Raw genomic sequence first — 19,131 nt, 5'->3', positions numbered from 1 at the left:
CCCGCAGTTTGGTCAAACTCATGCTGGTAGCTTCAAGAACACTGTCCAACCATCTTGTCCTCTGTCGTCCCCTTCTCCTTGTGCCCTCAATCTTCCCCAACATCAGGGTCTTTTTCAGGGAGTCTTCTCTTCTCATGAGGTGGCCAAAGTATTGGAGCCTCAGCTTCAGGATCTGTCCTTCCAGTGAGCACTCAGGGCTGATTTCCTTCAGAATGGAGAGGTTTGATCTTCTTGCAGTCCATGGGACTCTCAAGAGTCTCCTCCAGCACCATAATTCAAAAGCATCAATTCTTCAGTGATCAGCCTTCTTTATGGTCCAGCTCTCACTTCCATACATCACTACTGGGAAAACCATAGCTTTAACTATACGGGCCTTTGTTGGCAAGGTGATGTCTCTAGGTATGTTTTCCTTGTTTTCCCATGACTCCTCCTCTGTTCTTATGACCTCCCATTTCATGTGTGTCTCCGAAAGTGCTGTCAGTGCTGTCTCCCTCCCTCTACCATTGTGTGAAAGGCAGAAATGCAGTTTAAAATTCGCTTGTATCCAGTCTTTAAATCCCATCAGTGCAGTGACCATATAGGAAAGTGGATTTACAATCAAAATTTTCAGCTGTCGTGCATTTTTTGTATCTTTGTGGGAAGGGCCTCTTGCATCTCAGCAATGAAGACATTCCACAGCACTTGTGAAAAAGCTCACCTTTGTGCTACCACAAGCCAATTGTCTTCAGGCCATGGCAAGACTAAGCAGGTTCCATTAACACAGACTTGATTCTGGTGCAGTGCATGGCATTGGCAACATTTTAACCTGGGAAAGAATAACTTGTGAACGGGGGAAATGTTCATATACTGAAGCAAGAGAAAATTCACAAGTGATAAGTAACACATTTTAGAATGCACGTGAGATGTCTGCCCTCATTTTCTAACTCAGTGGGATCAAAACAACACACTTATGTCGACTACTGCCTTGGAAATTAGGTACTGATCTTTATCTGACTGTGAAGTGAAGATTTCCAATTCTCCCCCCCCCCCAAAAAAAAAATGATGTAAAACAAAGCTTACCTGAAAGGGGATCTGGAGCTGTACTCTAAAATCCTGATTATGGAAAATGAATGGGGAGTGGTGTGTTAAAAATAGAACATTATTTTCCTCTGATACCTGTACAATTGAATCTGTGGGATTTGTTTAACACTGCTCGACAACTGGAGGCTATGAAAATTAGTTCCATCTATATACAATATTTTTTAATTGCGGCATATGATGGGCACACAGTAGCAGAACAGAAGAATATCAGTTTCCACTAGCAATGCACCCCGTCAGAGAGCTGTGAGGTTGATCCCAAACTGTACAATAAAGCATTTCTATATTGCCTGAGCCTGAGATGGTGATTGTTGCTATCTGCTATCTGGTACATTTCATTCAAAGCTTGCAAGATAATTGCATCTGCTTTGCTGTTTCAGTCTGAAAATGAGGGTAGGGGAAGAGTTACTGCAACTCCAGATGTGGTATTGCTTTTCTTCTAACCATTCAGCAGAGAGAAAGAGAGAGAGAATCCAAAAAGCCTGGTTGTTATGGCAACAGCATCTCTGAAACTGATCTTGTGTCGTGGGCGGCGGCAACGTCCTAGCTGAGAAGATGAACTGAAGCCTAGTGACTATATTAGGTGCTGCTGTCAGAAGTCTATTGGTGAAGGAGATAACTCATTCAGTTTCACAGAGTTTGCTGAATTAGTTCAAAACTGTCTGAACTGTGGGAATTGGACTCTCATTCCCATTTGCAGAGGATGAAGAAGACAGGCCTGGGTCATTTGATCCTTTAATTAGTTCTCTTTTCCCCCTCCTATAAAAAAAACTATGCAAGACATTCTCTTTCAAAGTTTAAAGAACAAACAATATTTTCTTAGTGTATTTGCAGTTGCTGATTAAAATATATACAATGCAGGTGAATGTTTCTTAAATTGCTAATGCATCCTACATAGACTAACTCTGAGGCAGACAGCAGCACAACACATCTGCTGCTCTATTAAGACTGTTCTACTAACTGCCATAACAATACCGACTGAAAATAACTGCCACAGAGTGTATGACGTCATAGAGCTCTACAGCACTTGCAATTAATCTTTTACATATGCATGAACTACACCTGAAAGAGGAGAGAGAGAGAGAGAGAGAGAGAGAGAGAGATATGGATGGATCTATTATTTTCAAATTTTCAGGTTCTGTGGGGGGAAATGTTGCAGTTAGGTAATTTTAGACTTTATTGTCTTATGTTGAGGACTTTTCAGATGGTGTAAAGCATGGGTAGGCAAACTAAGGCCCAGGGGCCGGATCGGCCTAAACCCGGCCTACGGACAATCCAGGAATCAGGGTGTTTTTACATGAGTAGAATGTGCCCTTTTATTTAAAACGCATCCCTGGGTTATTTGTGAGGCCTGCCTGGTGTTTTTACATGAGTAGCATGTGCCCTTTTATTTAAAATGCATCTCTGGGATATTTGTGGGGCATAGGAATTTGCTCATTCCCCCCCCCAAAAAAATATAGTCCGCCCCTCCACCCCCAGGTCTGAGGGACAGTGGACCAGCCCCCTGCTGAAAAAGTTTGCTGACCCCTGGTGTAAAGGAACAGCACTTCCACTTTTGCCAAAACTGCCTTAGGTGTCAAGCCAGATGTAAATGCATTTGATAGTCTACCACCACCTCCCCTTTAGCGCAAGGCAGAGAGGAGTTTCCAGGGCTATAAGCCAGGATTATTTTGCCTGGGAGGAGGGAGCAACCCCAAACAACTCCCCATCTCCACAAAAGCAGCACAGCTTGCTTTTCTAGTGAATCCCTTTAGGCTCTGCGGGTAGCCTGAAGCTGACAGATCTAGGCACATGGGAGGAACATAGTCCCTTGAGCCTGTCGCAGAACACAATCTCAAGCCAAGACAAAGCCAAATTAGAGAAATGCTATTAAGAATAAGACTAAGGGGCACAAAGAAGAAAAACAGATTGGTACTACAAGAAAAGCAAATGTTAAGAATCTAGCTAGCCTGTGGAAGACTAGCTGTGAACATAAGAACATAGGGTCTAGTCCAAAATCCTGTTCTCACAGTGGCCAACCAAATGCCTATGGGAAACCTACAAGCAGGCACAGGGCACAAGAGGACTCTTCCGTTCCTGTGGTTTCCAGCAACTGGCATTCAGAAGCATTACTGCATCCGAACATGGAGGCAGAGCATAGCTATCATAGCTATCAGCCATTGATAGCCTTATCCTCTGTGAATTTTTCAGATTTCCCCCTCGTCCTTAAATGTAAGCGAAGTTTTCTCTCTCCATAATTAACCCTAACTCTTCATCTGTGTGGTGGACATGCAGCTTAATCAAACCTTTCTGGAAAAATGTTTTCACAGAAAACAGCTCAGTAATTCAGCAAACTATGCTAGGTACTCCACAGCTTGCTTTTATTAATGATTTTTCACAGAGACTAGAAAGATCTTCAACACAAGGAACTGTTCACCTTCCTCTTGCTGGCAGTGAGACAACTCATAGCCCCAGCTGTAAAGATCTGCACAATTTACAAATTCACAACTGGGGGCAGAAAGTGTGGACAGTCGCATTGATGGAGAAACTTAGGAAACAGGTGAGAACATTTAAAGGACAAGTCAGATGAAAACTTTATTGAAACCGGATGTCCGCTTATAACAGACATGAAGAAATATATTGGCATCCACTGCCTGACACATCTACAACTATGGAGCAATGTATTTCATCAAACTTATGTTCAGCTGTGGGGAGAGACATATAATTTTTTTGTGTGTTTTTTGTGTATATTGATGCTGGAATATCAAAATCAAAACATTTCTTTTTATATAAAAAAAATCCATTTGTCATGTATTTGTCATCTACATTATCCCTATGCAGTGCCTGATGCCATCGCTGTGACATGATGCTGCTATTAATACTGTGCAACCTGGGAATCTAGAGAGGACTGACATCTCTTGCTCTTCCCTGGCAACTGGCAAGAATAGCATCTCTGTATACCTTTTCTGAATTTTGCATCTGGTCTAACACTTGGCCCAGATTTATTCTTAGCGAAATTTAGCACAGTGCTGCAGTTGTTTTAAAATCTTTGGAACAAAATGACATTACACATAACCACTTTTTGATGTGAAGAGTTATAATTGTGAGGACTCGTCCACACATCCCGCTCCTTCCCCCTCTAGGAAACCAGCTTTTTAGCGTCAGTGGGGTTTTCTACAGATTGACATTTGCTCCAATTCAGCACTAAAGAGTGGGTTTTCCCAGGTAAAGAAGCAAGGCAAATGGGGACAAGTGGAAATGTGGATAATCCCTAAGCAAAGGAAAATGACACTTCTTGTTGTTTAGTCGTTTAGTCGTGTCCGACTCTTCATGACCCCATGGACCAGAGCACGCCAGGCACACCTGTCTTCCATTGCCTCCCCCAGTTTGGTCAAACTCATGTTGGTAGCTTCGAGAACACTGTCCAACCATCTTGTCCTCTGTCATCCCCTTCTCCTTGTGCCCTCAATCTTCCCCAACATCAGGGTCTTTTCCAGGGAGTCTTCTCTTCTCATGAGGTGGCCAAAGTATTGGAGCCTCAGCTTCAGGATCTGTCCTTCCAGTGAGCACTCAGGGCTGATTTCCTTAAGAATGGAGAGGTTTGATCTTCTTGCAGTCCATGGGACTCTCAAGAGTCTCCTCCAGCACCATAATTCAAATGACACTAGAAAATAGCAAATGAAGAAAATGACATTAGTAGAGACTTAGGCTGCACACCATACATTGAAAGCACATGACTTCCCCCAAAGTATCCTGAGAACTGCACTTTCCTGGGAACTGTAGCTTTGTTGAAGTTGAAGTTCTCAGGATCCTTGGGGCAGGTCCCATGTGCTTCAAATGTGCTTTAAATGTACAGTATGTCCATGGCTTTAAACTTGGGGTATCCATGTTTCATGCATACACTGTAATGAGATTTTCTTGGCTTCGTGCAGTTGAGATGTCTTGTTAACCCGCACAGCAAGAGATTAATTCTGCAGGAGAGGCCCTTCCCTTAGCACTGCCCATTTCTTTATATGTTTTCTTTTCTACCCCAGAGCAATTTTGCTTCATGGCTTCTGAGACAACTGAGAAGGGCTGTTAACAAAAAGGAGCCCTATTAGCCAAGACACCCTCCTGGAGGTGTTTGGGAAGAGATATTAAGCTGCTGTCGAAACCAAGCACTGATCCCAGAAGCCAGGGTTGATTCTGCCTGACGTCTGCTTTCTTTCGAGATACTGCCATGCGTATTAGATTCCATCAAAAGCCATTTTGCCACCTAGTTGTGCCATTTCCTGGGAAGCATGTTGCTGGAGAGGGTCTCCGGGGTCTGTCCAGTGGAGATGGCCACAATCACCACCCCAGAGGTTCTGGAGAGAGGAACTGGTCATAGCAGAGAGCACCAGAAGGTCTGCTTTATCTCCATCAGTACACCCACTTGTCCGCCACCTTCTTCTGTGTAAGCCAGCATTATTTTCAGTGTTCACCCGGTGGCACTAATGACCCTACAATCAAAACCCATGGAGCAGAAATATCCATAATGAATTAGTCCCTAATATCACAATGACTCATGTAAACATAAAGTTGCATCCAACTACATTAGACTCAGAGTAGACTTGCTGAAATCAATGGACCTCAGTTAGTCATGTTCATTAGCTTCAGTGGGTCTACTCTGAGCACGACCAGCATCAGTTACAACTCATAAAAAATAAAATGTTGAGAAAATCCAAATATTAGATTCAGAATATAGGTCATAATCTAGAGAACCGAGTGATTCATTCCATATATGCCTTTGGCACTTCTTTTCTACAGCAATGTGCTTGTCCTGCTTTCAAGGTACTTTTGAAGTATGGGTGAAATTCAAAAGTGGCACAAAGGAAGCCGTTCAAAGGGTGAAAGCCTTGGCAGATCTAAGAGGCACGTTGAATTGTGGCCATGGTGGTCCAACAAGCACTGAGATTTCAGAATACTGACTTCATAAATGTAAAGAAGCAAATGGAGTATTGCAAACTCTTAAATTCTGTGAGTGTGATCCAGTGGGTGGACATTGGATGGGTTGTAAACACACAGGCTGAAACCTTTGCTTTGCAGTGGACTTCCTGGATAGTCCTGGGTCATATTTCAGCCTCTGCTCCCCATATCTTAAAATTAACAGAACTGATGGAAAGACAATCAAGCTAATGTAAAGTACCTTGCAAATTAAAAATTCCATATACCTAATGTTTGTGCTGAGGCACATAATCAGTCCTGGAGAGGGCATTTAGATCAGCTTTTTCCCACCAGGTGAAGCACAGTCTGTGGACAGTCATGGGAGCAAGCGGGCATGAATGCAGGGATTGATGTTCTGAACCATAGGCCTAGCGGAGGAGAGTGGTTGGGCATGGGTATGCCAAGGAAGGATGCCAACAATGCCAGAGTGATCAGTTCTAGTGCTTTGTTAAAGAAAGGTGTGGACTCCTAGGTCTCCTAGCCGTTATACATGTGGGAAGGACACCGCAGCAAGGAGATGGCTTGTCTGCACCCAAGCAAACATTCATATGTTCTTTCTACACAAAGCAGCATGTGCCACTTTGTCTAGGATTTCCCATCACTTCACCTGCCCAGATGAGGGCATAGATGGCAAATGCCCAAATCTTACAGATAGTTCCCCTTTCTGGGATCAGAGCTGAGCACCCCAAGCCCACAGATAAGGATAGCATCAAAGCATGCCAATTAGCCAATATCAATGCAAGTGAATATAAACATACATGAGCTCATTGCTACAACAACTACCAGTTAATTGTGGGGTCCTCTGGACTACCAAGATGGCGTTTGCAGAGCTTCTGGAACAGTTCACCTTTGGTTCAACACAGTGGACCAGAACAGCTGTATAAGATTTCAAAAGTTAGGGGCATTTTGAAAACAGAGAAATTTCCATGGGTGTGTGAAGTAAGGGGGGGGGGGTGACAGCTAGTAACAGTCTAAAAACAATTTATTTCAAAAAATAATAATATGACAACTCAAATAAACAATTTATCACCATCATCATCACAATCATCAAAATTGAGGACTGGCCACATATAGTAGTCAATTTATTTGTGGCAAAGAAATAAAACAGCAAAACCATATCTATCATCTATCTATCTATATCTATCTATCTATCTATCTATCTATCTATCTATCTATCTATCTATCTATCATCTATCTCTGAAGAGCAGGAGTAAGTAAAAGAAGCAACTAGGGGGAAAAGGGAACATGACCTTTTCCAATTCTGCATTATGAGGTTCAGAGTAATGCATAAGTTGCTTGCTCTGCCCCAAATCGCATCGCTGACATTCCCAGCTAATCAGCCCCATCTGTAAGAAGCAAACACACCACCCTTATGGTGGCATTTGAGCAGAGAGGCTTTCTACCCCTCTTAGAGGCCCACATCTCTGCGCAAGGCTACAGTGACTCTTGTACCCTTGCAAAGCCTTGCTGCTCACTGTGTGCTGACCACATTCCCAAAAGAGTCTCCAAAAGATCTTATTTTTTATTAAGTAAAACATCCCATGCGCATGTGGAGAGATAGTAGCCTTGCAGAAGCCAAGGCACCTATGTGAGCTGACTTAGTTTTAAGCCAGTTCTAGGTATGGAATCTGATTTATGGGGGCAGGAGCTGCCAGGGATGCTGCCGACAAGGATGAAAGGGCACTAGCAATGTTTTTATGCTGGAGATTTAGAACTGGAATATTTCAGGGAAAGGATACTAAAATAGAGGGGAATTGTTGCTGCCAATTTGGCGTGGTCAAGTAAGGGGCCTAGAGCTGGTATTCAAAAGGTAAAAAAAGAAATGGGAGAAATCCAATGCTGGTTTTAGATGACTCTCCAAATGCAAAACAAGCCTTCAGCCCTAGTCAGGGAGCAGGCAATCTCAGCCTATGGGTGGCAATTAAAATACCTCCCTGTCTTCACCTGTAGCCTGGGATTGGAAGTGATTTTGATAGGCATTTGATTCATTCCTAGACATTTGTTTTCAAGGTAGCTGATATGTGTTCAAACCATATGTGCTGCACTCAGAATGTCTTTTCAGTCTTTGATCACCATTGCTTCACTGAAGTTGGTTTGGTTCAGTCAACAATGCCAGTGAGAAGGTTTTGGGTTTGTAAAGCCACAGATTTATGGAGGTGTTTGCAAAAGTGGCTACCTTCACTCTCGGTTCTCCATTTGCCAAATGGGAATTAAAAATATTCACATTGTCCTCATTTTTCATAATACTGATGTCCTGCATCTGTGTTGTTCTTATTTCATTTAGATAATTTCTATGCCTATTTCTGGTAGGATTGGTGTGAAGCACTCAAGCCTTCTCACCCTGGTGAGCAGTCTGGCTGCTGAATTCTGCACCAGCTGCAATCTCCAAACTATCTTCAGGGGCAGCCCTACATATAACGCATTGCAGAAATCTAACCTAGAAGGTACCAGAGCATATACAACAGATGTTAGGCTATCCCTGTCCAGATGCTGATAGAAGGCACTCTGCACCAAGTGACAGCCTCAAGTGACAGCAAAGGATCCAGAAGTACACCAAAGCTATGTGCCCATTCCTTCAGAGGGAGTGTAACCCTATCCAAAGCAGACCACCTCCCAACCATCTGATCTAGGGAACTGTCCACTAACAGTGACTCAGGACTCAGCTATACAGCTGCAAATGAAACATTTTAAGTGCGTTGTAAAGTGCATTATACAAATGTGACACTAGATGGCAATGGTGAGCTATGGCAAATGCAATACATTTTTCAAAACGTTTTTTAAAAAGGCATTTTCACAGCATTTTTTATATGTGTCTAGATTCCACCTCAGTCTTATCTGGATTGAGACAGCAAAGTATGCCTTTCTTGTCACCTTCACAGCCACTTAGTACACTTGATAATGAGCCCTCATCAGTGTTCAGCTGCATTTATCAGGAGTTTTCCTCCACTTGTATTCAAGCCATCTTCCAGCTTGTTTCATTGAACTTGGAGTATACCAAGGAGCCAAGCAGGCTCTATGAAGATGGTGGTGACTCAAATCAACTTAGAAACACAACAGAGATACAGCCGTACCTCCACTTACGTAACCCTCCGGTTATGTAAACTTCGGGATACGTAAGCGGCAAAGCCAGAAGTATATTTCCAGGTTTTTGCCACGTGTGTGTGCACAGAAGCGGTCTCTCCGGCTGCACAAACCTCGGGATCCGGCCGGACCTCCAGAATGGATCCCGTCCGCAACCGGAGGTACCACTGTACTGAAAACTAATTACAATGGTACCTCGGGTTAAGTACTTAATTCGTTCCGGAGGTCCGTTTCTTAACCTGAAACTGTTCTTAACCTGAAGCACCACTTTAGCTAATGGGGCCTCCAGCTGCCTCTGCGCCGCCGGAACACGATTTCTGTTCTCATCCTGAAGCAAAGTTCTTAACCTGAGGTACTATTTCTGGGTTAGCGGAGTCTGTAACCTGAATCGTATGTAATCTGAAGCGTATGTAACCCGAGGTACCACTGTACAATAAACGCAATCAATAAGGACCTAAAAAAATCAAACACATCTATATAAACAAAAGACAGGTCTAGCAGCTTCCTTCAAAACAACAGCACAGAAAAACAGAGCAACCATCCTTTATCTCAGAACCCTGCGGCCCCAATAAAGTTCTGCAGGATGGAGCAGAAGTGACATGATCCCTCTATCTATTTTTTTTTTTTCATCTGGCAGTCATAGCCTGGACAAGCTTTGGATGGCGAAGCTGAAAGTAGCCTGAGGAATGGGGCCTTCATATCAACTCATGTCACATTTTTGGAAACCTAAAGACCTACCGGGAAGAAGAGAGAGAGCGCTTGAGAATTCAAACCACATCAAGCTCGTGGGCACGCAGAACCCTCAAGAACCTGGCCTGAAACCCAACGCTTCTGATAAGTGAAAGCTAATTTAAAATGTTTAAAAAGTGTCCAAGTGGATCTGGAGCAGGTGCCAAGAGCCTTGGAGATAAGGAATTCTGATATATAAGTCCCTCATTTACACACACACACACACACACACACACACACACACACACTGGGCTGGCCCCTCCTGGTTTTCTTTTCTCTCATTCCTTCTCTGCACTAAGAAATAAATTGTCTGCATCTGTCAAGTCTGATCCTCTCAGCGTTTTAATAAGAGGCAGCAGAGGACCGAGACGGGGATTGAAATGGATCTCCGAGTCATGATGAGGCACAGATATTCCTCACTGCTCCCTGCCCAGGCTGCCCTGTCATAAATCATTGTTTGTCAAATCCAATAAATCTTTGAACACACACACACATGCCCAAATGACACCGCCTTCTGGGATCTCCAAAGAGCTTTGGGCTTCCAAAGAGATGAAGGAGACAGGAAGAAATGTTGTGCAGGGCAAAACCAAGAAAAGGCTTTTCACTCATTCTTCCGTCACTCCTACACCTTTCAAATCCACCACATGCTGAGGTGAGTGCCCTGAGGTGGGGGGGGGCGGCAGAATGGCGGTCTGCATGCGCCCATGTGAATGCATGCAAAAGAGGGAGCAGAGCGTAGGGGCCAGAGATTTCACTGCCTGAAATCTCTTTAGATTTAAAGCACCCTTACGAAAGCGCCACCCCCAGTTCACCAAGGAATCTATGTGCATGTGGAGTGCCTATAATTCATACAGGCCAACGCACTGTGGGGAAGGGAAGGCTGCTAGGTCAAAAACACAAGACTACAGGATGGTGTGCCGCAAGACTCCGCAGAGTTTTCTACACAGCCTTGAAGCTTCTTAAATTAGGGGCAGTCTGTTAAAAATAAGAAAAGCAAAAACCCTTGCCATTTACAATGCCACTGTCCTCCTTTATTTGCTCTGTATTTGAGAGCTAGCATGTGGGAAATGGCATTTTGTCAGCTTTCAAAATGGCCTCATATATTTATCACCTCACTCATGGGTACTGAGGGAATACGGTTTTAAAGCCACTCAGATGAATGCAGTAACATCTTCACTTTAGTCTCTCTCTCTCTCTCTCCCCTCCCCCCCTGAAAAAGAGACGTGTATAGATGCACATGCTGTGTTAGGGTGCAATTTTCTATCTGTATGTGTGTGCACATTAAAAAATACATGTCTGTGGGATTGTATCTGAGTGAAACTGAGTGCATAAATAGCTATATATGAGGAAAGGATTGTGAGTTTTCTGTTGATTTGTGTTGGTGAAGTTTCATGCCTTTAAAAAAATGCTTTTATGAGCGTAGAATGTGTTATGGCATTATGAATGCCATTGTGAGAGGTTGTGTGTGTGTGTGTGTGTGTGTGTGTGCCTACGTCACTGACAGCCTTTATGTTCTCATAATATTCACAGTCACTTCACTGGTTAGAAGATGAAGCAATGCAGCCCCTTTATTTCTCCAGAGTGCTGGCGGGTTTTTTTCCTTGATGCAGTATTAATGAATACTGGTGAAGTAATTATCAGAACCCTCCAGGGGCCTGACTGTGAAAACAAAGTTTCGCATACCAGTTTTGGAAGGCTCCTGTGCTCTTTGCAGACTTTTCCAGGAAAGGAGCTGGTTACGACTGCAAAGAAAGCATTGGAAATGGCAGAGATGTCTGATTTTTCAGCCTGTGGAAACAGACACTCCAGGCTGCGGAAGGCACAAGGATAGGGAGAACACACCAGAGACCCAAATCCAGAATGTTAGCAGAAAGGGCCCTTTCTCCTCAAAGCTTTTTACTCCCTCAGCTTTCTTCAGGATGGCCTGTATCAGAAGTTCCCAAACTATCACCTGGGGAGCACTGGTCATCCATTGGCTCCATTCAGATGATTCACAGAGAAGTTCCAAAACAGTCCTAAACTTGATTCCCCCTCTCCGCTCCACCCCATCCCAACAATGGAGATAGATGGCCATTTTTAATGTGGGCAGATTTATTGATCAGGCTAGCATGCATGTGACACACAACACGCACATGACCTCATGCACGTGCAACACCCGCCCCCAATCTTGAGCACAAGGTGGTTCCTCTGAGCCCTTGTGTCTTTGTGTGGCCTTAGGATTCACCTTTGAAGGAGCACAATTAACTTCCAGGCTACTTCTTCTTTTGGCTGCCAAGAGATTCAGCTTGGATAGCTCCAATGGTTAGAGCATGGTGCTGATAATGCCAAGGTTAGAGGTTCAATCCCCATATGGGATAGCTGCATATTCCTGCATTGCAGGGTGTTGATGATCCTCAGAGTCCCTTCCAACTCTAAAACTCTATGATTCTACCCTTGAAATAGGAACGTGCTGGTTCTTGCAGCTAGGGACATCCATTCCTGACTTGCAGTTCCTGTCCAGATGTTGGGTCCCAGTTCCCATCAGCCCTAGGAAGCATCTCACTGGACAAGAGACAATGGAAGCCATTGCCCAATAACTTACAGAGGTCCACGGGGTCCATTGCCCAACCTTTAAAAATTGTTTTCTCCATAAAGGGATATTTCTGGTCTGACTTGTCCGCACGTTCAGGCAGCAAAATGCCTTGGGTTAGCTTTGCACTTGGAGCAGGACTGTGGGGCACAATGAGCAGCAGAATGAGTGGGGGGGAGAGCTGCATTTTTAAGTAAGTGAAATGCACATTGCCACCTAAAAAGATGGGCCCTGTAAGATCATAAGAGTCTTGAATCTACAATTGCCTAAGTACCCGATTGCTTGAACATCCCAAATATCAAGTCGCTGAAGATGTCCATTATGCTCATAGCAGCTGCGTCAGACTACAAAGAGCGGAAAGCAGGAGAAAGATCTAACCCAGAATCAATCACGGAGGAGCTGCTTCTTCATCTTGAAAGGATTCCATTGCCCAAAGCTCGGAGGCAATTTTACAGTACTGTACACTGCGAAATCTCTATGTGGGACAAGAAGCTACAGTTAGAACTGGATATGGAACAACTGATTGGTTCCAAATTGGGAAAGGAGTACGGCAAGGCTGTATATTGTCTCCCTGCTTATTTAACTTATATGCGGAATTCATCATGCGAAAGGCTGGGCTGGATGAATCCCAAGCCGGAATTAAGATTGCCGGAAGAAATATCAACAACCTCAGATATGCAGATGACACAACCTTGATGGCAGAAAGTGAAGAGGAATTAAAGAACCTTTTAATGAGGGTGAAAGAGGAGAGCGCAAAATATGGTCTGAAGCTCAACATCAAAAAAACGAAGATCATGGCCACTGGGCCCATCACCTCCTGGCAAATAGATGGGGAAGAAATGGAGGCAGTGAGAGATTTTACTTTCTTGGGCTCCATGATCAGTGCAGATGGTGACAGCAGTCACGAAATTAAAAGATGCCTGCTCCTTGGGAGAAAGGCGATGGCAAGCCTAGACAACATCTTAAAAAGCAGAGACATCACCTTGCCAACAAAGGTCCGTATAGTAAAAGCCATGGTTTTCCCAGTAGTGATGTATGGAAGTGAGAGCTGGACCATAAAGAAGGCTGATCGCCGAAGAATTGATGCTTTTGAATTATGGTGCTGGAGGAGACTCTTGAGAGTCCCATGGACTGCAAGAAGATCAAACCTCTCCATTCTGAAGGAAATCAGCCCTGAGTGCTCACTGGAAGGACAGATCGTGAAGCTGAGGCTCCAATACTTTGGCCACCTCATGAGAAGAGAGGACTCCCTGGAAAAGACCCTGATGTTGGGAAAGATGGAGGGCACAAGGAGAAGGGGACGACAGAGAATGAGATGGTTGGATGGTGTTCTTGAAGCTACTAGCATGAGTTGATCAAACTGCGGGAGGCAGTGGAGGACAGAAGTGCCTGGCGTGCTCTGGTCCATGGGGTCACGAAGAGTCGGACACGACTAAACGACTAAACAACAACAACAACAACACTTTGGAAGGCTTGACAGGCTTGCCGTCCTGTTTTGCCACCAACTGTCCATTGGGTGGCGCTGTGGCTCCAACTGGGCAGCACTACGAGTCAGAAGGCCAGTTTTAGTACCAGATGCGGGGAAATTTCCCTTGGTGCACAGAATAAAAATAAAAATAGTCAATCAGTAGTAGTAGCGGAAATGTAATAAATATATATTGAAGGGGAATTTTGAACCCTAATATTTCTGTACTTGGAAAGCATATTTATTCTATAATCAGTCCTGAACTTTCAAATACTGGAACTATCTCCTGTGAAAACTAGTTATGCATCAGATATTGTAAGAGGACTTAGCGCTTGTGAGGTTTGCAATCCAGGTGACCTCTGATTTGGGTGATGCTTTGGAGGGGTGACTCCAGTATTAAGAGCTGTCACACTACGATAGCACCTAGAATAAGGTAACCAGATTTTTTTCAGTGAATCCGGGGACACTTTTCAACTTCAATGGATTTTGTATGGTGACTGATTTGTCAATCCAGGGACTGTCCCTGGGAAACGGGGAGCTCTGGTGTGCTTGCTGCTCCTTCTTATACTCAAGTAATGATGAATTTGTGATCAAAATGTGAATCTACATGAAAACATGTAAACAAAAATGACAAAGAAGATGGCTAGATTAGACTTTGGTTCCAACCTTTCAAACACGTTTGCCTTAATTTAAAGTCATGTGTGTACTGGAATGCATTTTTTAAAATACAACTCCCGTCATTCTTCCAGGACAGTTTACACACAGACCTCCAGCATATTTAGCCTTAGTATAGAACTTCCATGTCAATAAACATTTGCTGGAACAGGTTAAATGTCCCAAGACCTAAAAACTAACAGGATGGAGCTTTGATGGAGACTACTGGTCCACATTTTATTAGATTGCCCAATTTCTCAGCCAAATACAGTTCTAAGTGGTGGTTTTAAACGCCATGCATAGCCAAGGACCTCAAGGTCTAAATGATTTCGGCTTCCCACATGGACCTACCCATGCCCTGATAAGATCCTCAGAATAGGCTGTCCAGTTTCAAGGGTACAAAGGGTAGCGATGGGGAAGATGGCCTACGCTTGACTCCAGCTCCTGACAGGGGAATTGAACCCTGGTTTCCCAGGTCCTAGTCCAACACTCTAACCACTGCACCAACTAGCTGTTATGGATCCTGGTAGGGTGCAACATCAGGGCCTCCAACATCACACCTGCACCAGGGCCCATAAACCCTCTAGGTGGCCAGGCAAAGCTGACCACCAGGTGGGGAGGCACCAAAGTCACTTCTCACTAAGGGTGCTACTTCTCCTACGGCTGAGGTGAAATGGCCACACTGTCTGTGCCCCTAGTTCTCCTACGGCTGAGGTGAAATGGCCACACTGTCTGTGCCCCTAGTTCTCCTACGGCTGAGGTGAAATGGCCACACTGTCTGTGCCCCTAGTTCTCCTACGGCTGAGGTGAAATGGCCACACTGTCTGTGCCCCTAGTTCTCCTACGGCTGAGGTGAAATGGCCACACTGTCTGTGCCCCTAGTTCTCCTACGGCTGAGGTGAAATGGCCACACTGTCTGTGCCCCTAGTTCTCCTACGCCTGAGGTGAAATGGCCACACTATCTGTGCCCCTAGTTCTCCTATGGCTGAGGTGAAATGGCCACACTATCTGTGCCCCTAGTTCTCCTATAGCTGAGGTGAAATGGCCACACTGTCTGTGCCCCTAGTTCTCCTACGCCTGAGGTGAAATGGCCACAATATCTGTGCCCCTAGTTCTCCTATGGCTGAGGTGAAATGGCCACACTGTCTGTGCCCCTAGTTCTCCTACGCCTGAGGTGAAATGGCCACACTGTCTGTGCCCCTAGTTCTCCTACGCCTGAGGTGAAATGGCCACACTATCTGTGCCCCTAGTTCTCCTATGGCTGAGGTGAAATGGCCACACTGTCTGTGCCCCTAGTTCTCCTACGCCTGAGGTGAAATGGCGACACTGTCTGTGCCCCTAGTTCTCCTACGGCTGAGGTGAAATGGCCACACTGTCTGTGCCCCTAGTTCTCCTACGCCTGAGGTGAAATGGCCACACTATCTGTGCCCCTAGTTCTCCTATGGCTGAGGTGAAATGGCCACACTGTCTGTGCCCCTACTTCTCCTATGGCTGAGGTGAAATGGCTACGCTGTCTGTGCCCCTAGTTCTCCTACGGCTGAGGTGAAATGGCCACACTGTCTGTGCCCCTACTTCTCCTATGGCTGAGGTGAAATGGCCACACTGTCTGTGCCCCTAGTTCTCCTACGCCTGAGGTGAAATGGCCACACTGTCTGTGCCCCTAGTTCTCCTACGGCTGAGGTGAAATGGCTACGCTGTCTGTGCTCCACACAAGGTACCATTTTTGACTGATAAAACAAAGAAGTGCTACATCTGCATTAGCCTGACTAAAATTAACTGGAATTTGTTGTCATCCAGCACATATTTTAATTACCATGAAATACTTATATTGAACAAACGCTGCATTGTTTTTGTCACACATTTCCAGAAGGGAAAAAATGAGTTCAGAGTGGGATGACTTCTTGTGGTTTGACATGCAATGTTGATGTTTATAATGCTGATGTTTTATAAGCCATCTTGCTTTTTTCTTTCTTCCAAGGAAGTCAGAGTGGAATTTTTAAAAGAAACAAAATCTGACAGCACTGCTGGGGGCTAATCTTGTGATCTGTTTGGGATGATACATTGTGGGAAGGGGGGAGGCTGAATGGCTGGCCTGGAAAAACTCCTGTTCTTGCACATCTTCAGCAGTAACACACAAAGGAAGTCGAGCAGCTTTGTGGCAGAATCTGATAACGCGTTGCTCCTTTGTGGGGAATACTCGTGCCAGAATATATGCACACTAAGTAGTAGTATGATATTACCTTGGAATGGAAAATCAGCATGCATTTTGTAGATGCAAGAGCGTGAGGGAGCAGGCAAGAGTGTGGAGAGCTACTGCCACAATCTAATATTTAGCATCTATTTGGAAGGTTGCATTCTGATACATGGACCATCACGTGGGTTTGTTTTTTTCCAGGTAGGGGCACTACTAACTAGGAATGAGGAATTTCAGCTCTCTGGGTTTCTCTTTTTTCCTATCTCAAATTCATTTCTCCACATTTGTGCAGCAATTTGCAATTTTAAAAAAATCCTCATGGAAATTCATCAAATTTTAATGTGATTCCCCCCCCCCAATAAACACATTTTGGTGTTACATATACATTTTGCAAGCAATTTCCCTGAATATAAAGCATTTTAAAGTACATATATGATTTTTTTCTATATACTGTTGGGGAACCTAAGTCGTAAAATTCAGAGAAGTACAGATTTTGAAAGATAGCTGTGTTTCATTGAAATTGGCCCATGGACACCATGAAACATGGTGCTTCCATGTTCACATTTAAGTTTTCGAGAGAAGAAATGTCTGGTGAACTGCCAGCCTTTCATGATAACCTGGCTCCTATTTTCCCACTAGAAGTGCTTCTTGTGCAGCAAAATCCAGTGTGACTCACTGCCAGGGGTGTGGCATCAGGGGTGCCAGAGGGGCCATGACTCTGGGTACAGATTATTGAGGGGGCACGAAGCAGGCACCCCCATGCAGGCACCTCTGGCCTCCTACTCCTCTCCGCAGGCATTGGTTCTGGACTGACCAGCCTCTTCCTGGCACTATGAAGTGTGGAGTCAGGCCAGCCATTTCCTTAACCAGCAATCTGTCTTCATTGGGGCCAGCCCAACCATGAGGCAGACCGAGACAGCTGCCTCAGGTGGTGTAATACTCCACGGTATTCGGCCACGATACTCCACCACTGCCTCCACACAATCTTGTGGGTCTCGCATGAGATCTCACCAGAACCAGCTGCAGTCACTTCTTGCTTCTCCAGGGGAGACCCTCACTTAGGGGCTAGGGAAGGTCATGTGAGGCCTCTCATGAGGCTGTCATGAGATCTCGATGGAACTTGGAAGCCACAGCCACAAGGCTTCGGTGGAGGTGGCAAGGTGGAACATGCGCAAGGCAGCGCCTTCCCATTTCACCTCGGGCAGCAAAATGGGATGAGCCATTCATGGTCCTGGTAGTACAGACCTGGTTCCTGTTCCCTGACTTCCTGGTTTAAGCCTGCCGGTGTCTTTAAGTAGGTTGTTCAAAGCCACCCAGTGATTTCGTGGCTAAAGGAGGATTTGAACCCTTGCCATGCCAGTTCAAGTGTCTTTCCACTCCACAGCAGGCGGTATCCCATTTCTACAATGACTCGTTTAGATTTATTTACTTACCCGGCATATTTTTTTCAGAATAGAAGCCTTGTTTACAAAGCCACTGAAATCAGATTCTGCTTTGCATTCTTCCACTGGAAGAATACCACAAGTAATACAACTAGTATAAATTCTAAAAGCATTCTGTATCTTCAACAAGGGACCTGTGACTTGGAATTTTATGCACTCTACCTACAAATGGTTCTGATTACAAACCAGGATGCAACAGTCTGTGCCAAAAGAAAAAGAAAAAAAGAACGAGATGGTGTACAATTCAGCTTAGTTACCCATAGCACTGTTGTTGTGTTAACCTAGGGATGGGGGGCTAGCTGCAGTCTGCGTCAGCAGATCTGGCCGCTGGAATTCTTGGGAGACAGACAGAGCAGTTTTCCTTTGCAAAGGCAGAAGCAACATTGTCACCGACTTGTTTTTAAGGCAGTCGCTGGCATCAGTTGAACATGACTCCTTGTTGCTGTGCCATGAAAATATTTATGTGTTGCATGGCTAGCGGTGGCTGTGCACGCTCAACACATTAATAGGCACCCATGTTTGAAATTATTTTCCCAAGTTATTTGGTGGCCACTGCTCTGTTTTCCCCCTCTCCGAAAAGCAAAGTCACTGTCTTTGGAGATCGCTATCTGCCTTGGATGACCTTCAGCACAGAACAAAAGCTTTGAGTGCCTCAGTGACTGTACTCAGGGCTTCTCTCCACTCCCTTTACCCCACCCTCACCCTGTCTCTAGGCAAGCCATCAAAACAGTCAAGGCCGTGGTTTGCTGATCTTTTGACACCTAGAAGTTGCAGCCAAACTCTTAAGGAATCAAGGAGAGAAACACAGAATTGGAAGCTGGAATTAGATGTCGTTTTCTAAGTAAGACAAAGGCTTGCTAAGTGCTTAGAAGTCCTCAATTTTTATTTTTACAAAATAGTTTTGGATTCTTAAAATTATTTCATGCATTGCATGCATTTGCATGTGATTGCAGTCCCTGACACAATGGAAATCAAG

This window comes from Podarcis vaucheri (genome assembly GCF_965113315.1).
Source record: "Podarcis vaucheri genome assembly, chromosome: 1".
Classification (NCBI taxonomy): domain Eukaryota; kingdom Metazoa; phylum Chordata; class Lepidosauria; order Squamata; family Lacertidae; genus Podarcis; species Podarcis vaucheri.
Note: the sequence above shows the minus strand (reverse complement) of the source record.